Here is a 22068-nt window from a genome sequence, read left to right as displayed (position 1 = left end):
TTTAAATCCACTTTTAAAGGTTTTTTAAATATTTGCTTTTACAAAGACATCTCTGGCTGCTGGAGGCGTAGTGGTGGAGACTGTAGGGTGTGTATGTGTTAGAGTGAACGGTGGGTCTGGCAGCAGGGCGGTCGGAAAAGCAGGAGGCCGTTAAGGTAGTCTGCGGGAGAGGCTGCGGGCTGGGCGGGTGTGGCGGCTCTGCAGACCTTGAGTGGATGCATTTAGCGTGTGTTTTGGAAGTACACCGGTAGGTCTTGTTAATGAATTGGCTAAGAATAAGTGAAGGTTTATTTGTTAGTTTTTCATTGTGTAGTGCCCAGCGTTTCCATTCAGTAAACATTTGTCAGCAAGAGCCTACATGTATGACAGGCTCTTCCTCATTGGAGTGAAAATACAGTTTCTGCACTGAGTTCTTACTTTCTATTAAGGGGGATACACTTTAAAAAGTAAAGAAGATAATTTTTATAAGATACAGTAGGTGTTAGGAAAGGTGTTTGCTTAGGGAGTTATGACTGAAGGAGAGGAACTTTTTTCCTGCCTTGTGGCTTGTGGAAAATTGGTGCCTGGACTGAATCTTGGTGGATGTAAGGGAGGAATTTAGTTGGAGAAGCCCAGTTCATCCAGAGTAGCACTGTGATATTGACATTGTGGCAGTGGGGGAGGACTGGTGAGGGTTCTAAGTTCACGTGTGTCCTGGGAATGTAAAGTGGGAGGTGGGACTCCCCAGGAGTGCTGCTTTGTAGGTGTGAGGAGCCGCATCGTGCTTGGCTGGGGAGGTTACACCGCACGCAAGCATGACTGGATGAGGGTAGAGATGCATTGAAGAGTTTTAGTTAAAGAAGGCTCATAAATCAGGTAGATTTGAAGCAGAGTGTCTGGTCGCAGTGAGGAAAATGGTTGTGAGACCATCAAGAGCAGAACCGGTGTATGTTCTCTCCCTTAACAGAGGGGTGTGATTCACGAAGACGTAGAGCCGTGTTTTCGCACAGCTTCATCTAAGGCTTGAACTGCTATTGGGGTGAAATTTCTGACAGCAGAGCCTGATAGAAGGGCTGTGCAGTTCTGTCCTTTAAGAAGGCACAGTAGGTAGCACCCTGTTGATTAAGATCACAGATACTGGTATTTAAGCTGTGGAGGTCAGCTTAGCCAGATTTCTTTTCCTTACTTTCCATTCCCCTTGTTATTATAGCCTGTTAGAGACTTTTTCATGTTCTTGGACTATTTCATCGTGAGAAAGTTATTTTCTACCCTTTTACCCAATGAAAGTGAAGTGGTGGTTGTCTGTTACCTTATTCTTTTTTACTATCAAACGTTCCTTGAAGCTTAGAAACTTGCTTGTCTAACTTTGATTTTTTTTAATATTGTAAGAAATGCAGATTTGTTATTATTGTTTGGGTCTATCCAAAAACTTAAGCTTCTTACACTATAGTTTAGTGCAGTGTATTTTTTATTAGTAGTAAAATAGTTACATCATGTCAGATGATTAATCATTTCTTGACTACTAAATGTCTTTAAAGATTCAGTCAACTCTTAATTATGTAGACTGTAAAAGGTGGGGAATGAAATGGAAAAGGTCCATTGTGGATAAATCCAAGCCATAGTTTAAACAAAATTATTTAAAATACAGTGGTAAGTGGATTTAATGTAAGTTTGTGTACTTAAAATTGCAAGTAAATTTTTAATAAAATACCTTAAAGTTTTACAAACCTGAAAAATACAGACAAGTTAAATTTGATGAAGAACATGAAATATAAATTTCTTAACTTAAAAGTATGGCAAATGTTTTCTGTTAAAGTATCTGTTTCACTGACTCTGAACAGCATTTCTTCCCTCAGCCCTCACCTCCGGGCGTTAGAGGGGACCGCACTTAGGGCAGAAACGTAGTTCTGGCCGTATGCCCCTCCGCCCACCCTGACATCATTACTCTGCTCTCATGGCTTTGTCTCCAAAGGGGCGGAAACTGTAATTACACATACATGTCACTGCTTCCTTCCCACTGTTGTATGTGGTGACACAAAGCGACTCGTGGGTAGAACTTAATCTCAAGCTGCAATGAGCTGAATAGTTAAAAAGTTTCATGAACATTTTTGCGTATCAAACATTTTCAAGACTGAAGAAGAATGGATGACTCTCAGTTGTTAAACTGTAATGGCAGCTGATTTAGGTAAGGAGTCAGAAGAAAAATGGCTTCCAGTGCGTATTATGTACAATCAACAAAAATGGAGACTGCAGTGGGGATGGACATGCTGTAACATTAAAAGCAAGGGCCTGTGGGGTCTAAGACAGCAATCTTATACTTGTTCTGTGTAAATGTGTAGGAATTGATTTCATAAAAATAGGTTATAATGGCTTTCCTAAAGTGGTACTTTGACCATGTAATCTTGAGGAAAACAGTCAGGAATATGGACAAGATTTCTGATTGATTTCAGTATTGTTTGTAATAGCAAAGAATTAGGAAAAATCCAACCCTAACCTATAGTTTCCTTAACTCTAATAATAAAGGAAACTTACCCAACACATTTTATTATCAGAATTGAGTGTGAATAGTAAAAGAAAATTTTATACCAGTCTTACTTATAAAACTAGATATAAAAATATAAATAAAATATCAGAAACTAGAATTATTCAGAACAAAACCACAAAATTGCGATTACACGGTTTACTACTGCAAAAACGCAAGTGTGATTGATTCAACTACAGAAAGTGTTCATGTGAGGGACTTCATATGTAAGAACTCTGATCGTCCTGATGGATATAGAAAGAGCTTTCTCTAAAATTCAGTATGCATGTTAACAAATTAGAAACAAATTTTTTTTGACTTGATAAAGCATATCTCTAAAAGTGTTAACACAATCATGAAAAGTAGAGAGAAATACACCAGATTATTAATAATAGTGTTTATTTATGGATGACCTAAAATTTTTCCCTAATATTTATATATAAAAATATGATTTACTTTTATAGGAAACACAATAAAATGTTTAAATAGTACTTTTGGACAACTTAGACTAGTCTTTACTTTTTTAACCTTTTCAAGTAAGAACAATTATGTTTTTATTTTCTTAAAAACATTCTTTGAAAAATATACATGTAGTCATATCTCGGTATGTGTCGGCTTCAGAACTCATCAAAACCTGTACTCGTTGCATTTTGATGAAAAAAAAAGTTTCAGCACTTGGCGCTTGCTTGGGACTCGCCGCACTTTCTGAAACTTAGGAGTCACGACGCCACCATTGCAAGAGAAAATGCTTCATCCTCAGGTACTCGTCGGTCTCAGTACTCCTTGGTTTCAGCGCCCCTCATGAGTTCGGGAAGGAATTAACGATGAGAGGTAGCACTATATCTGTGTCTATATTTGTTTTAGCCTTTAAAAAGAAGTACATTCTTTAAAAACATACTCAGAAATCCACCAGAGGTTAAAAGCATCTCTCTCTCACCTGTGTTGTCACAGGACTGGCTACCTAATTTTTCTCTTCAGAAGTAATTGTATAACTAGTGTCTTACATATTGTTTGTTTCTTCTTAATACTGTCACTGACATTAGGACTTTGTTTTCCGTCTTCTAAATTTTTAAATATCAGAGTAATTAAAGTAAACTTCATGTAGATTGTCAGCTTTTGTTTCTAACTTCACATTCCTACCCTTTTATGTCTCTGGATAACCCAAGAAGAGCTAATGAGAAACATTTTCAAACTCAAACTAGTGTCCTTCGATTCTTCTTAAACTAGTGCCTTTTCATTATGTCAGAAGAGAGTAAAAATAATTCTCTCATTTATACATAGATACAGATGATGTGTCTGTATGTATCTCTGTGTATATCATATGTTTGGAGCACTATGGTGGGAGGAACTCTTGAAATTTAAGGTTGATAGCCTGTTTTTGAGTCAGCTTCTCCAGTACTGATGAGTGTGAATCCTGGGCATGTGATGACTCTGGGCATTTGATTACGTATTTCCTCATCTGTGAAAGGGGGTGGTATTATTTTTGCAGTATATTTTGGGGGTTTTTGAAATAATGTGAGATTTGTAAACTGTAATGCATTATAGCTATGAATATGATTTATTTGAAATTTCATAGATATCCTATCTTCATTTTCTTCCAGTTTTTCTAAAAGAACTCCCATTAAACTGTATTATCTATCTATGCTTAGAAAAAGTTTCTGCCAGGCATCATTGTGTTAATACAGAGTTTATAATTTAGTTTAATCAAATGTGTAATATTTATTTATGAAATTGATTAGTCAGAATAATGAAATTTTTATGAATTTAAATTAGAACTTAAAGATACTGGGTAATAGCTACACGCTTTTGTCAGTCTCAGCATCTGATTTGTCATTTTCTCTATGTTCTGTGTTTAAGTTGTAAAAGGCACTTCTGATGAGGTCCAGGGTCCTGTGAAACACAGTTTAAAAAACACTTTGCTAGAAACTTTATCCTTTATCTGGAGGCTACATTTATAGTTAGATTTTTTTGAGGGTGCCCCTGCTCCGGGACCCTGATATTCAAAGCCCTTTTATGTGTATGATATGTTCTGAATCAACATGTTCATTATTTACCTTATCACTAAAATACCCACCTGCCCTAGGACCTTTGTTCCTTTATATAAAGTTGCTGACTTATACCCAGATTAACTAATCTCTATAAATTTAACATTTAACACCTAACACAATAAGCAACATTCCCAGTTTTCTTGTTTCATTATTGTAATGTATTGACTTTAAATAAATTCATTTATCAACCTAGCTAAAATAGTGGGCATTTTAAAAATTACAACCATCTTTTATTTTTCTAGCACCCTTGGTCTAATTCCAGTCTTATCAGGAAACATTCCAGCTTGCCCACACCATTCTTAACATTACTAACCACATTCTGGGAAGATCATAATTACTGGGGACAACATTTAATCATACTGTTCACTTCTCCTTCCTGTGTTATAATTAGTGTTTCCAGGGCTCTGTGGCCCCCACTGGTGATACAAGTAAGTGTACCACCGTCATCTAAAGGATGGGGGTGGAAGATAATAGTAAAACACCAGGCTAGCACTGTTGCCTTAAATCTTATCTCCTACTTGGCTTAAAATGCATGGATACCACATGTCTCTTATGCTCTGTTCTTTTCATTTTTTCCTCTTTCAATTTGTGTATTTTCTATTGACTTAAGTTTGAGTTTAATGCTCTTATTTTGTGCCATTAAACATATCTGTTAATTTCTTAATTTCACATTTATATATTTCAGTTTTAGTGTGTTCTTTTGATATTATAGATTTCAAATCTCCAGTTATAAATTTTTCGTTTTTTTCTATTTTCCAGACTTTAAAAATATATTTTAAATAGTTATTTTATAGTCTTTGTTTGCTTCTGTTATTGTTTACTCATGTTTTTTGGTTATCATTTGTGTATGTCATATATTACATATAGTAGAATTATAGGTGTTGCAAGTAGTGCTTTCTCCAAAGTATGTTTGACCTTTCCTAACATCCGGTGGATAGAGAGGCTGATCACCTTGATACAGTCAGGCATTGAGCTGCCTGGGGGTTCAGGTGCCATTTTAATTTGATTTAGTCCACTACTAGCTCATCTCTTTTCTGCAAATAAGGCTCTCCTGGGATTTCTATTGAAAGCCCGGCAGACCATCATCACCTGCTCCCTCAAATACTGAGGAAATCCTCCCTTCTACCTTTTCCATAGTTTGGCTTTTGAGACCGCTGTTGCTTTGCAGCATTAAAATCTGGCAGACATCTCAGAGAGGGGAGACTCTTGTAACTGTCAAAAGTTCTATTCTGTCATTGTATTCAGTAAGATTTCTCTTTACAGACCAAGCTTAAACCTAGAAGTTGGAGATGACCTCAGGGAAGGAAATGGCCGACTGTTGTCAGTCACCTGGAAGAATTCATTTCCTCTTGCAAGCCTTAGTTCTTCTGTATCACATTACCTTATAGCTCTCGGTTGTCTTCATTATCTTGCCCCTTTTTTGTCATCTTTTTCTTCCTGCAGCAGGAACATCAGCCTGCAAGGACATGCTTTTTTCTCACCTGGAAGTAGAATTGTAGCAAAATGTTAAAATGAGAACTCTTAGTATTTATTCAGAGACTCCAAATCTGAGAAAAATACATTGCAGGTAACCTGCTTTCAGAATTAAGGTGCTATCCCATCCATTCATGGCTTGCAGAAAGGATTTCCTGATACAGATATTACTATGCTTAACTGATCACTGACATCTAGGCCATATGAATAAAATACAAAGTTTGTGTACGGGGTCCCATATGAGAATTTTGTAGTACTGGGTTGGCCAAAAAGATGGTTTATTTTTTTCTGTAAGATGACTCTAGTAGTGCTTAGTTGTCTTTAACTTCATTTGAAACAATTTTGTTAGGTTGTATTGTAATAGTTGTCGTATCAGTGTGCATTTAAAAAATTATCAAAACTGGTGAATATGCAGCCAGTAAATATTAAAGATGGAAGAAAATAAGCGACATTTTTGACATGTTTTATTGTTTCAAGAAAGGTAAAAACGCAACTGAAACACAAAATAAGATTTGTGCCGTGTATGTAGAAGGTGCTATGACTGATCGAATGTGTGAGAAATGGTTTGCAAAGTTTCATGTTGGAGGTTTCTCACTGGGTGATGCTCCACAGTCTGTGAAAACCAGTTGAAGTTGATAGTGATCAAATCAAGTCATTAATTGAGAGCAGTTAACATTCTAATATGTGTGAGATAGCTGACATACTCAAAATATCCAAATCAATAAAGTTACTGATGAAAATGAAAAATGTGTCTTATTTTACGGGGAAAAAAGCAGGAACTTTTTGGCCAACCCAATACATGCTGTGGCATTTCTCCTCTGCTCATCCTTATTGAGGGACTTTGGGGGACTTCTCAGTTTGATGTGTGCGCAAAGGTTTGGGGAGTAAATACTGGTCCTGACTTTTACCACGTGGAGCTGCTCCCGAGTCAGTAGAATGAAGAAAGGGCACAATGGGAGTGGCCTGCACCTTCAGAGTTCCTGAGGTCCAGGTAGACTTGAAGGTAGTTGAAGTTGCCCTCTGTGGAGAGTCAGAGTGACCCAAGCCAACCAGCCAGAGAGGTTCCGGCAACAGGAACTAACTGCAGGTAAGAGGCATCATTGGAGTTTCTGACCTACACAAGACCCCCCCCCATTACTGTCATTTCGGATTTCAGTCAAGTCAGTCCTGCAAGGCTGTTTCCCTTCCCCTCTAACACCTCTGTCCCTGCTTGATCAGCCGAGAGTCCTGAAGGAGGCAGAGTTGGCAAAATTGAATGAGAGACTAAAATTTTGATTTACATCAGGGCAGATTTTTAATTTCTGAAAAATGATTTGTTAATACATATATCTGGGAATGACTTAGAACAGACTTGGGATTTTTATTTTTATTTTTATTTTTTGAGATTTTATACGGAAAGAAGGAAAGAAGTTCGATAGGAACATAGTAGATATGAGATTTAGAGTAGTGATGTGGGAGAGGAGGGAGCCTGCCACAGCCAGCTTGTTGAATAAGCTGTATTTTTGTGAAAAGTGGGAAATTCAAATGTAGTGATGCTAGGGCTGGGTGGAGTATATGCAGAGAATGGAGGGGTGTTACATGCATCTGCATGAAATAGGTACCATTTAAAAATATATATAAAACATTTTCTGTAAAGACAAAATATTTGACCATGACACTTGTTAAATTTTCCAATGATGCTTTAGAGACTATTTTATTATAACTGAAGTTTTCTATTACCGTCTTATTTTTTCCTTGTCAGATGAGTCTTTATTCTCAGAACTCAGCATTATTTTAACTTTGCCTTTGGGATATAGTTGGAAGTGCTGTGACATGGTAGTTTTGAGGCACTTACGGAACTCTGATTGTGAATAATGCTTACATTAAAAATGAAATACATGATTTTTATTAACTTCATTCCAAATTTCTTTCTTTTATGAACTTTGCTTATCTTTATGGCTTTATATATATGTAAGAGGACATAATTTCCCCCTAGCTTGGTTTATTCCAGGTTTGTTAAGCCACTAGGGGGAAAGAGGGTAAAGGAAGGCATATTTATGTTAAGGATGAAGTGAAAGTTGGCAGTTAGATATTGAGCAAAAATTTATAATGAAGAATAAAATTTAACTTAAAAGAACTTTTCTGTGTAGTTTTTATGTAATGGGTTATATAATTTATAGTTTGCTTTAGCAGATGTAAATAATACTTTAGTCCATGTACCTGACCTAAACATTTTAACCTTTCCATCCATGTAAAAAGTACATTGTCAACTTCCAAATCCTATACAGCTCTGAGCTGACTTTTATTTTGTAGAATGCCAATTTTTAAAATTAGCAGGTTAAAAAATCTTTCTCTAAAACCAAATACAAGCATCACAAAAAAGTATGATTTAAAAAATTGAGTTTTTACAGAATGGAGTTCTGTATTGCAATTCTTGTTTTATGCATTTAATTTAAAATGTTGCAATGACATGTTTTTTTGGTTAGGATTTCTTTTGCTGTTTAGGATACTATTTTTTTTAATTGTTCAAAGCATAGGATGTATATTAAAATAAACTTAGAAAATCCATCAGCTACATAATTTATTATTTCTGAACCTAATGATAGCCCCCCTTTTTTTTAAGTAAAAAGTTTCTGTGTTTGGAAGGACTTGAAATATTTCTAGCAACTATTTTTAGGATTGATATTTAAATCTTTTTTAATAGTAGGGCTATTTTATTTGTGGGAGATGTTATTTTTCAGGGGCAGTGGAAACATCTAGTGAGATCTCAAAGTAATGTTTTTAACATAAAATTTGGAAGAAAAGGTAAAAATTTCTTTCAATCATTACCTGGTCCTTCCTTTTCTTCTAAGAATAGCTGTATCTAATCAACGAAGAATGAGTATTACTTTTTGGAGGGCTCTGACTATGAAAATTCTATTGTCTGCCCCTATTTTAATTTGAGAGTGGCTCTACCAATTTACTTCTCCAAATTCTTTTTCCTTAGGAAATAACTCTTATAGTGAAATCTCAAGTTTTCATAACTAAGCACATTCTCTAAATGTTTTACTTATCTGGGATACTATACCAAAGTTATTGTTCAGTTTTGTCTTTTATGTTTTTACTTATTTCCTTTTAGTAGTTTTAGTAACTGTCTAACAGGGAGGATAGTGTTGATAGTGTTGATTAGACTGCAGCCTCTCTCCCTGCCTCTTAGGCCTGTTCCTTTGTCACTGTGCTTCTTTTACCTCCTTTGTCAAATAGGGATTACAATACCTAACTTGTAGAGATGGTGGGGCATTAAGTGATTCCATATGTGTAAGGGCTGAGTGCTATACCTAATACATAGGAAGTACTTAATCATCATAAGCTGTATGTAGTATGGATCCCTCCCCAAATATGATTTTGATGTGAGACTGATAAAGCCAAACAGATACTCTGAGGGCATGAAAAGGATTATTGTTCATATGAGGCTTTCTTGGACAAGAAGGACAGGTTCTCAGGCTGGTCCAAAAATGAGTTGGGAAGGCAGTGACAGGAGACTTGGGGCTGGGTTGACAGTTCCTGCACCTCCGTGTGTTCCCAAGCCTGCCTGGTTTGAAATTCCCTCCAACACCAAAGGAAGGGAGCAATGGAGGGGGAAAGGTAGACTTTTCTTATCAGCTTTGCTCAGATTTGAGACATGAGGGCATTGTGGGACTTCAAACTATCAGCAGTCAAGTATCAAAAGTTGGGGGGTCCCATCCCTCATTAAATTCAAGAAGAATAAGTGGAAAGAAAACCACACCTAGGTGCACTGTATTCAAACCAAGGAAAGTGAAAATCTTGAAAGCAGCCAGTGAAAAACAACATGTTACATACAGTAATGATACACATGATAGGTTAGTGTTTGTCAGAAGAAAAGGGATCAAAATATTGTTAAATGACATCTCTGAAGTGCTGACGTCAAGAAACCATAGCCATAAATGTATCGGGTTAATAAAAAAAGCTTCAAAATACATGTAGTAAAACATGATAGAATTAATGGGTCAGATTTACAAATGTACAATTATAGTTGGAGTTCAAGTAGGCCAAAAAAATTAATGAAAACATAAAATATTTAAATTATACTGTTAACCACCTATTTGATATTTATAGACTACTAAATTCAGTGTCATTAGAGTAATGCACAGTCTTTTCAAGTACTCATGATAACCTTACCAGGGTTGAAACCAACAACAGAGTATGTTGTCTGTCAACAATAAAACAAAATTGGAAGTCAGTACCAATAAGACATCTATTAACAAGTTCAAATTAACACAGTTCTTTACCGATGGGTTATTTACAAGAGACCATGAGAAAAATTAGAATACATTTCAAACTAAAAATGATAATGAAGCAACACATACCAATATATGGGGTGTACCTAAAGCAGTGCTTAAATGGAAATTAATAACTTTAATTATATTAGAAAAGTTACCTAAAGACTTCACCTAGGAGATGAGAAGACAAAAAGATCAAAGGAACAGAAAGTGAGTAGAAGGAAGAAGTAACAAAAATTAGAGCAGAAATTAATGACTAGAAAAGAGACAACAGAGATAACAGAGCTAAAAGATTTGTTAGATCAGTAATATCAATAAACACCTATTTGATGAAGAAGAAATGAGAATTTATGTTAAAAACATAAATTCCCCATGTCAGAAGTGAAAGGGGTTATCGTGCTAGACTCTACAGATATTAAAAGCGTAATATACACATTTTAAATAACTTTATGTCATTGAATTTGTAAAGATCACATTTCTCTAAAAATGTTATTCTAACTGATGAAAGGAGAAATGGAAAATTTTGATAGCCATATATCAGTTAAACAAATTGAATTCAGTCCTGGCTGCTGTGGATCAGTGGATTGTGTGCCAGCCTATGAACCAGAGCGTCCTTGGTTTGATTTCCAGTCAGGGCACATGCCTGGGTTGCTGGCCAGGTCCCCAGTAGGGTGTGTGAGAGGTAACCACACATTGATGTTATTCTTCCTCTCTTTCTCCCTCCCTTCCCCTCTCTAAAAATAAATACAGGAAATCTTAAATTCATAAAATGTTTCCCACAAAGAAAATTCTAGGGCCAGGTGGTATTGCATCAGTGTGATAAAGGACATTTAATAGATACAGCAAAGAATATACTTGATCACAAAATACTGAGCTTTCTCTAAGATCAGAAACAGGATAAGAATGTTCACTCTTATATTCTCAGTTCATTGTATTTTTTTCAGTGGAATATCTAACCAGTGTAGTGAGCCAGGTAAACAAAATATAAAAGCCTTAAAAGCCATAAAGATCTGAAAGGATGGATGGGTCAAAACACTCAGTTTTGTAGATGACACCATTATGTGAGAAATGTTAAGGCCAGGGTGTCAGACTCATTTTCACTAGGTGCCACATCAGCCTCGCGGCTGCCTTCAAAGGGCCAAATGTAATATTAGGACTGTGTATATGTAACTACTGCTTAACTAGGGGCAAGGAGCTCTACATTTGGTTCTTGGAGGCAACTGCAAAGCCATTGTGGCCCCTGGTAAAAATGAGTTTGATACCCTGACCTTAAGAAATCTACAAAAACAACTGTTAAAGCAAATACTTTATAGGTTCAGTGTATAAAAATCGGTTGTATTTTCATAAATATTAATAGCAAACAAATGAAGCAATATTAAGAAAATTTATGAATAGTAGCATCAACAAAGCTGTAATAACTAGAAATGCTTTTTAAAAAATATATTTTATTATGCTATTACGGTTGTCCCAATTTTTACTCCTTTGCCCTCCACCCAGTAACCCCTGTTCCCACTGGCAATTTCCTGTGTATAAGTTCTTTGGCCGCTCCATTTCCTGTAGTGTTTTTAACATCGCCCTACCTGTTCTGTACCTACCAATCGTACTTCTTAATCCCTGCACCTTTTCCCTCATTCTTCTCCTTCCCCTTTCCAATTGATAACCATCTAAATGAGCCCCATATCTATGATTCTGTTTCTGTTGTGCTCGTTTGCTTAGTTTGTTTTTTTAGATTTAATTGTTGATAATTTGACTTTATTGCCACTTTAATGGTCATAGTTTTTATCTCTTTTTTCAAATAAGTCCTCTTCATATTTTATATAATGACGGTTTGATGATGATGAACTCCTTTAGCTTTTCCTCATCTGGGAAGCACTTTATCTGCCTTTCCATTCTAAATGATAGTTTTGCTGGATAAAGTAATGTCATTTGCAGGTCCTTGCTTTTCATCACTTTGAATACTTCTTGCCAGTCCCTTCTTGGCCTACAAAGTTTCTTTTGAGAAATCAGTTGATAGTTTTATGGGTATGCCCTCATAGGTAAGTAACTAAGTGCTTTTCTCTTGTTGCTTTTAAGATTCTGTATTTATCTTTAACCTTTGGCATTTAAATTATGATGTGTCTTGGTCCTCTTTGGGTCCAGCTTGTTCGGAACTCTCTCTGTTTCCTGGACTTACATGTCTATTTACTTCACGAGGTTAGGGAAGTTTTCTTTCATCATTTTTTAAAATACGTTTTCAATTTCTTGCTCTTTCTCTTCTTTCAGCACCCCTATGATTCGAATGTTGGTATGTTTGAAGTTGTTCAGAGGTTTCCTAGTCTATACTCATTTAAAAAAATTTTTTTTCTTCTTGTTCTGATTGAATTTTTTTTCTTGTGTTCCAGGTCATTGATTTGATTCTTGGATTCATCCACTCCACTGTTGATACCCTGTAAATTTTTCTTTATTTCACTTCATGTAACCTTATTTCTGCCTGGCTGTTTTTTATGTTGTTGAAGTACTTGATGAGTTCCTTGAGTGTCCTAATAACCAGTATTTTGAACTCTGCATCTGGTAGATTTCTTATCTCTATTTTGTTTAGTGTTTTCTGGAGTTTTGTTCCGTTCTTTCAATTGGGCCATATTTCTTTGTCTCCTCATTTTGGCAGCCTCCCTGTGTTTGTTACTATGTATCAGGTAGAGCTGTGTTGACTCCCTGTCTTAGTATCATGGCCTATTGTAGAAAAGTGCACTCTTAAGTTAGATGGAGTGGAGCCTTAGGTAATCTCCAGGGCAGGGCAACCCCTGTGAACCAGGTTGATGATGTCTCAGATACAGTCCTGCCGCTCTGTGGCTCTGTGGCTCTGTGTGGGGGAGTGCTTAGAAGAGGGACAATGGCTGCCGCCTGGCCTTTGGAGTTTTGTCCAGGAGGAGTCTGCCCTTTGGCACTTGCCCCGTGGCCAGACACGTGTTTCTCCCTGTGTGCCACTGGTGCTCTTCAAGCTATTGCCCCAGTGCTGGAGCCCAGAGGGTGTAAGTCTCTGCCCAAGTCCTAAGTCCATTTGGGCCCTTTAAGAGGAGATGCCTAAGAATCTTGCTTTTTTTCCCCCAACCGCCCTAACCAGTTTTTATAGCCAGAAGTTATGGGGACTTAATTTCTTGGCACTGGAACCCTGGACTGTGTGGTCTGGTTGGGGCTGGATCCCTCACTCCCGAGATAACCCTCCCAGTTTGTGGGACCTTCTGTTTGGATCTCTGTGTCTCTACCCCTCCTACCATCTGAACCAATGTGACTTCGTTAATTCCTTGGTTGCTGGACTCCCATACAGCTTGATTTTCCTGGTGGTTCTGGGTGACAGTTATTTTGTTGGTTAGTTGTAATTTTTGCTGTGGATGTGTGACTTGTGAGCTGTGTTTACCAATGCCTTCAATTTCTTTTCTTGGATTTCTCTAGAAATGTATTTTTTTAAAGACACACAGATGCTAAAATTTCAAAAACTTGGTGAAATTGAAGACTAAGCAAATGGAGAGAGAGAGAGTTCTGCTTGTATAGCCAGATATGCTTTTACCAGTCTCACGCTCCTTCAGATAACAGTTATAAACTGCACAAAACAGACAAACAGAAAGCATTCGAGCCACCTTGGACTGGTTATAGTACTTGGAACAAGGTAATGGAACTGAGAGTGAATTTTCTGTTTTTATAGTTTTTGTCCATGTGGAATATGCAGGGTAGCTAAAATTTTGATATAAAACTATCTTGCCTGATGAACCAGCAAGAAGAAAGCTACTGAAGGGAAGCCCCAGATTCTGCTTAAAAACTTTGATGAAATCACTAGTCCCTCACACATATGTGGGGTAGACTTAGGCCTAGCTAAGGTTAAAACTGATTTGAATTGTTCAAGATAGAGTTTGCACTTTGAGTACAAACAAATTCATTGCCTGCTGAAACACAAACAGTTAACAGTTGTTGGAGGAATATTATAGAATCTGGCATCTTCATCACACAACTCAAGTGTCCAACATAACAGTCCTGAATTGTTCAACATATGAAGAACGAAGATGTGACCCTTCTCCAGGGGCAACAATGGAGACCAACCCTGAGAGGACCTATATGTTGGAACTACCATGCAGTAAATTGCCCTGTGGTTGTGAACTGTAACACTGGGTAGTATTGAGTCAGTTCTCCTTCATTTAGTCTGATTCATAGTACCCTGAATATGTTTTCTAGTAGAAATGTAGAAACTTACCCTAAAATTACACATGGAAATTATAGGACCTAGAATATTTAGGCAATCTTGAAACAAAAAACAACACAGAGAACTTAAATGATCTGACTTCATGACCTTCCATGAAGCCACGGTAACCCATACAGTGTGATTCTGGAATGAAAAAAAAAACAAGTAACACAGGATAAGATAGAGAATCCCAAAGTAGATACTTCCGTGGCTATTAGATTTTTGACAGAGATGCCAAAGCAGTCCAGTGGGGACTGGGAAGGGGAAGTCTTTAACAAGTAATGCTGGAAGAACGGATGTTCATCTGGAAGAATGAACCTTGACCCCCTGCAGAACAATTCTAGATGGATCAGAGTTCTCACCAAAAAGCTGAAATTTTAAAGCTTGCATAGGACAATATGTTTATGACTTAGGGGTGGCAAAGGTGTGTTTTTTTCTTTCTTTTTTAACAGGGTATAGAAAAACATAAGAGGAAGTTGAAAATTAGAATTCACCAATATTAAAAGCATTGCATCAAAAAATTAAGAAATGAATAAGCAAATCACAGAGTAAACACTATTTGTAAAACTTCTGACAGGAGGATTGTATCTAGAATTTTAAAGGAATTCTGTATGTAGCTCAATAGTGAAAAGACAAATAGCCTGATTTAAAAAATGGGTAAAGCATTTGAATACTTCACAAAAGAAGATACACAAAGGGCCAGTAGTACATAGAATAGTGTGCAGTATTACCAGGAAAAAGCAAATTGAAACCACAATGAATACCACTGCACAATCACCAAAATGGTTACAGGTAAATGAACTGACCACACCAAATGTTGGTGACTCTATGGGACAAGCAGAAACTTGCACATATTGAGGAAGGGAGTGTAAAATGCTACTTTCCACTCTGGAAAATAGGCAGCTTTTATAAAAGCAAACATTCATCTACTCAATGACCTGAGAATTTCATTTCTAGGTATTTAAGAGAAGTTATAGCATATGTTCACAAAAAGATGTGTATTTACTTGAATGTTCATAGCAGTATTCATTAATCACCCCCAAATCTGGCAACAGGTCAGGTGTCCATCAGTAAAAGAATGACTAAACAAATTGTGGTCTGTTTATGTAATGGAAAACTCAGCACTGAAAAGAATGGACTACTGTTACATACTTTAACATGGAGGAATCTCATAATCATTATGCTGAGTCAAAAACACCACACCCAAAAGCGTATATACTGTATGATTCCATTTACATGAAGGTCTGGAAGAGATTACACCTATGGTGAAAAAAAAATCAGGGATTACCTTGGGAGAGGAGATGGCACAGATTGATTTAGAAAGAGGTGTGGGGGACTTGCCAGGTGGATATTCTTGACAGGGTTGAGAGCAGCGCAATTTATGCATAAGATAAAACTAACAAAATGGTACCATTAAGATTTGTTTCAGCCCTGGTTGGTGTAGCTCAGTGGATTGAGTGTGGGCCTGCGAACCACTCGATCGCAGTTTGATTCCCAGTCAGGGCACATGCCTGGGTTGCAGGCCAGTTCCCAGCAGAGGACTCATGAGAGGCAACCATTCATTGATATTTCTCTCCTTCTCTTCTTCCCTTCCCCTCTCCTCTAAAGATAAATAAATCTTTAAAAAAAGACTTGCCTCACATTGTGTAGATTTTATTTCAAAGAGTTAACAGTGAACTCTAGTTAATAATACAGTATATGTGTGCTTAAATGTCTAGATTTGAAGTATCTGTGACTTAATTTTTAAGATAAATAGAGGGACGAACACAGAGCATGGCCCAAAGCCTTTACTGGAGTTTTCAGGGAAGGTGGCGGGGTAATGCTGCGTAGATACGCTGTGTTTAGGATTGGATAGTCTGAATCATTTCAGCAGGCTCTGGGCTCTTGGGGTGCTTCCTGGGCTGTCTGGTACCCATCTCTAGCGTGACTGGGATTAGGGAAGAATATTGGCTTGGTGTTGGAGTTTGATAAAATGAGAATGTTGGCTCTGGATCTGATGGTTTGTGTGTAAAAGGTGTGCTCTCAAGGGAAAGTCTTGCTATCGCTGGAAATTAGCCCTGGGAGAGCACTCTCTCCAGGATTAAGGCCCAAATGCCAGAGTGTCAAGGATGACAAGACAATGATAGTCAGGTACCTACTATAAAAGATGGAAATCACAGATTTAAGCTATCATTTTGCAGACTTGGAACCTTGGAAAAATTTAGGCTCTTAAGCCAGCCAGATAAAATCTTGGCTCTTATCTCAATAATTCTGTAACTGTTTGAGTTATTTAATAGCTTACATTTATTTTATTATTTGGAAATAGTGATGTTAATTCACTTTGTAGGGTTGATAGGAGTATAAATCACAGAATACATGTAAAGCACTTTGAATAGGTTGGAGTACATGTCAAATCCTTAAAATAAGTGTTGGGAATTTTGAGATTTTTCTGTAGCTGATGAAAATGTCTTCATTGTTCACTTGTATCTTTTGCTAATTTGTTAAGGACAGGGTTGTTCCCAAAGCTGCTTTCTTGCTGATGAAACAAAGGTAAAAAAAAAACAAACAAAAAACATCTGAAGAGATGCATTTTCCTATTTTCCATCCCCCGTCCCTCAGCTGTGGAGTGGTGATGAAGTGCACAGATAGATACAGGATATGTAATTATAGAGACTTTGTTTTGTTACAGTGATCAGCTCTTGATTTCGGATTTCTGAGCTATTTAAAATAGAAACTTGTGGTCTTGCTAGTCATATATAAAATGAAAGGGCTCTTTAAGTAGAAATAATTATGGATGAATAGTTACAAATTACTCTGTAGATGTCCATATTTTATGAGTACATTGGTAATCAAAATCTGAAGCTTCGAGTGGAAGTTTCTTTTGTGGATACCATTCAGCTAATTTATTAACCCCTTTAATTTTTCTCAGTGTTCAGCATGTTGTATTTCCTTCCATAGTGACAATCTAGATACTTACTCCTTTTAATTTGTGGAAGAAATATACTCTTTAGGCTAGAAGGTCATGAAAAATAATACATTAGTAAAACATAGGCTTATTACTTTTGACGGCAGTGGTTTAACTGCTGCCATAAACCATGCAGATACAGCAGGGACAGCAAAACTTACTTAATGGTTTGTGTGATCCTGTGGTGGGAACCTTCACGGTCAGTGTTACTGCCTTGGAGTGAGTTCTCATTTCTTCTCTGTCATATCCTGATAATAAGCATTTGAGTAAATACACATGTTCTTAACACAAAAAGCATATTAATTAACAAACGTAATGTCTCTGTGAACCGAAGTGCAAAATGTTAATGTAGATGTGTGTATAAAATACCGATGCATGTATATAGTTGGTAAATTGTACACTAGATTTTAAAAAATCTATATCATATGTATTTTTTAGATTTTTAAATTTTAACTTCAGTTTTTAGAGGTCAGTTTATTAGATGAAGAAAAAGCTTTTAATGTGTTAATTTTACTAACATGTACTGTAAAAGTGATACTAGGAAAATTTTTTAATTCAGTCTGTGTAAGCAAGAAAGTTAGAGTTGATGGGGGATAACCTGCCTTTAAGAAATTATGTTCGATACAGAAAACTGTAGGACTCTGTGTGAGATTCTAACGTGGACATACTTGCTCACCTGTTTGTATATTGATGCAGAGAAAGCATTGTAGATTATGTATATATTATTTCAGTACATATTTGTAATATTCTATGTTAATTGCATTAGTGAACAATATGAATTTTGATCAGGCAGAATGTGTGAGACCAGTTTTTGTTTTTAAACAATTAGCATGGTATTTTTCAGTACTTTAGAGTTTTTAGAATGTTTTGAAATCAGATGGTCAAATAAATTGAGGGACTGTGGTTTGCAATAGTGCTATCATAATAATAACAGTAGTATAATCTAATATTTTGGGAGGGATATATTGTTGATTAATCTTTATTGTGTTTTTTTCATTACCATTTAGTCCGTTTATATCCTCCTTCCCCCAGCAGTCACCATACTGTTGTCCATGAGTCTTTTTTCCTTTTTGCTCAGTCCGTCCAACCTCTAACTTGCCCACCCCCCACTAGCTGTCATCTGCTCTCCATCTATGAGTCTGTCTCTGTTTTGTTTGTTAGTTCAGTGTGTTCATTAGATTCCACATATGAGTGAAATCACATGGTATTTGTCTTTCTCTGACTGGCTTGTTTCACTTGGCATAATGTCCTCCCGGTCCATCCATATGTGCAAAGGGTAAAATCTTTTTTACAGCCAAGTGGTATTCCATTGTGTGAATGTCCCATAGTTGTTTTATCCTCTCATCTGTTGATGGATACTTGTGTTGCTTCCATATGTTGGCGATTGCAATAATACTGCAGTGAACACAGGAGTGCTTTTGTTTTTTAAATTAGGATTTTGGGTTCTTTAGGATGTATTCCCTCCCAGAAGTAGGATCACTGGGTTAAAAGGCAGGTCCATTTTTAATTTTTTGAGGTACCTCCATACTGCTTTCCATAGTGGCTGCATGAGTCTGCCTTCCCATCAGCAGTGCGAAGGGGCTCCCCTTTCTCCACTTCCTCACCAGCACTTGCTTGTTGATTTATTGGTGATAGCCATTCTGATGGGTGTGAGATGGTATCTCATAGTGGTTTTAGTTGCATATCTCTGGTGATTAGTGATGTTGAGCATCTTTTCATATGACTATTGGCCATCTGTTCTCTTTAGAAAAGTGTCTACTCAGATCCTTTGCCCATTTTTTAATTGGATTGTTTGTTTTTGAGGTATTGAGCTTTGCAAGCGCTTTATAAATTTTGGATATTAACCCCTTATCAAATGTATTGGCAAATATGTTTTCTCATTCTATGGGTTGTCTTTTTATTTTGGCGATGATTTCCTTGGCTGTGCAAAAACTTTTTAGTTTGGTGGAGTCCCATTTGTTTATTATTTCTTTTGCTTCCCTTGCCTGGGGAGATAGATCTGATAAAAAATTTATATGGACAGTGTCCAAGATTTTGCTCCCTATGGTTTTTTCTAGGATTTTTATGGTTTCAGGTCTAACATTTGAGTCTTTAATTCATTTTGAATCTATTCTTGTATGTGATATAAGAAGGTGGTCTGGTTTTATTTTTCTGAATGTATTTGACCAATTTTCCCAACACCATTTATTGAATAAACTATCTTTGCCCATTATATGTACTTGCTTCCTGTTGAATATTAATTGACTATAAAGGTGTAGGCTCTCTATTCTATTCTGTTAATGTATTTGTTTTTATGCCAGCACCAGGCTGTTTTGATTACTGTGGCCTATAACCAAGACAGTTCTAACTAACTTCAGCTCCATGAATGATGCTGTGTTATTAATATTGATTTTCTGTTTCCATTGTGATTGAGGTGCTGAATGCTACCCACAACTTGCAGGTTATTTTGACATCTGTGCCCTGTGTTGTTAAATTCTACTTTTTTTTTCTCTAAAATTATTGGAAACATAATGTGAATAGTGCACCCTGATGTCATTTAGACTTTCCGTTGTAATCTCTTCATGTACGATACGTTTAAGTCAGTCTCTTTGCTTACTCTTGGTGCTAAGGAGATTAAAACAATGCAAAGCCAAACGTTGAGGTGATGAAGCAATACCAGACAGGTGCTGATCCAGGTGGCTGAGGGCTATGTGGTTAGAAAATTTTTGTAAGTTACTCTTCACTGAGAATAAAATGTAAAAAACTACTGTAGGAACCGAACAGACCCTTGACAGTGCTGTATTTGAGGTTCCCAGGGGTCCCCAGGATGTAGTCATCGAAATGCTGAGGTAGGTGGTGGTAAATCAGAAGCTCAGAAAGTTCTCAGTAGAATGGAGAATGTTCGGAAAGATGTGGTCTAGAATCCTGGCTTATAGTAGGTGTGTGATCCCTGCCACGTACAGTTAGGTGTGTGATCCCTCCCACTTAGGGTTAGGTGTGTGATCCCTGCCACTTAGGGTTAGGTGTGTGATCCCTCCCACTCTATGGTTAGGTGTGTGATCCCTCCCACTTATGGTTAGGTGTGTGATCCCTGCCACTTATGGTTAGGTGTGTGATCCCTGCCACTTATGGTTAGGTGTGTGATCCCTGCCACTTATGGTTAGGTGTGTGATTCCTCCCACTTACGGTTAGGTGTGTGATCCCTCCCACTTAGGGTTAGGTGTGTGATCCCTCCCACTTATGGTTAGGTGTGTGATCCCTCCCACTTATGGTTAGGTGTATGATCTTGGTGAGTTATTTTATTACCCCTCTGGGGCTCAGTTTCCCCAAATGTAAAACGAGGCAATAGTACATTGTAGGTTATTATACGGTCCATATTATATTTAAAGTCTTACATAGTAGTACCTGACCTGAAGTAGCTAACTTACGAAGGTAATTTTTATCACATGCTTCATTGATTCTAAGATGTGCATTTTTTCACTTAGGGATTCAGCATGTGGTGTCTCTCTTTAAATGTTTCTGTGTATGCTTGAAGTGGATTCTGTAAGTATCAGTTAGATCAAGGTGGTTGATAATAGTATGCAGCTCCTCTGTGACACATTGTTTAAATTTTTGTAGTCTAGCTGTCCATGGTTTTTAAATTTTGTTACTGAGATTACTCTGACGGCTGATCGTTCATTTCTTCCTTTAGATCTGTCAACTTTTACTTCATGTTATTTGCAGCTCTTTTTAGATGCATACAGGATTGTTAATATCCTCTGATGAATCTCTGACAATTATCTTAGTCTTATTCTTTCTGAGGTTGATAGTATGTTTTATTAAACTTACTGCTTGCAAGAACTGTGTATTTCCATTCTTATATTTTCAGCTTATCTATGTGTCATATTTAGAGTGCATCTTTTTTTGGTAGACATTTTGCATTTTGTATTCTTTCTGAGGAGTCTCTGCCTCTAATTAGAGTATGTAGTGTGTGGTGTGTAATATCAATATTGTTGGAATTACACCTGCCTCTTTGTTATCATCTGTTTTTTGTTTTCTCCTTTGAGGTTAATTAGTTTTTAGTATTTCATTTTAATTTTCCTTTTTTGAGGTGGAGGTGAGAGGTTGCTTTCCAAACCACAATATGTATCCTTAGTTTTGCAATAGTGTGGTTGTTTATAACACCTCCTAGCTTTGCGCAGTGGCAGTATCGTAGCCAATGATGTTTATCCAAGGCGCGATTATTGCTAATTGAAAACACCTCCTGTTGCTTCTGCTGCTGTTAAATTCACTACATCCTCATACTTTTTAGAGTTACAACTTTTGCTGTACTTGGTCATCTCTGAGCTTTTGTAGAAATTAAGAGAGGAAAAGAATATCATTTTTTACATTTACTTATATGATTATACTTTCTAGTTTTTAATTTTTCCTGTGATTTAGTGTTTTCATCTGTTCTCATTTCTCTTTATTGTGAAGAAATTTTCTTTGTGCAGTGTCTGCTAGAAATGAATTCTCTTAGTTTTTGTTTATCTGAACATGTTTTTGAGTTCTTTTATGAGAATTTTTTTGTTGGGTACAGATTTTAGGTTGAGTTTTCTTTTTCCTCTCAGCTCTTTAAAGATGTTCTCTTGCCTTCTGGCTTCCATTGTTCCTGATGAGAAATTGTTATTCACATG

The 22068-nt window shown here is 36.8% G+C and overlaps 1 protein-coding gene and 1 non-coding gene across 3 annotated transcripts in view; both read left to right on the top strand.

Moving 5' to 3' along the window:
• SMAD2 (SMAD family member 2) overlaps nt 1–22068 on the top strand; it is a 78003-nt gene that overhangs the window by 31483 nt on the left and 24452 nt on the right. The window lies entirely within an intron of this gene.
• Nucleotides 21583–21723, top strand: LOC118980602 (U4 spliceosomal RNA). The gene has a single exon (XR_005065145.1). It is a non-coding gene; the product is annotated as a U4 spliceosomal RNA (small nuclear RNA).

The sequence above is a fragment of the Sturnira hondurensis genome, unplaced genomic scaffold, assembly GCF_014824575.4.
Source record: "Sturnira hondurensis isolate 20B ecotype Veracruz unplaced genomic scaffold, ASM1482457v3 Scaffold0001872, whole genome shotgun sequence".
Lineage (NCBI taxonomy): Eukaryota > Metazoa > Chordata > Mammalia > Chiroptera > Phyllostomidae > Sturnira > Sturnira hondurensis.
This window is presented reverse-complemented; position numbering and strand designations above follow the sequence as displayed.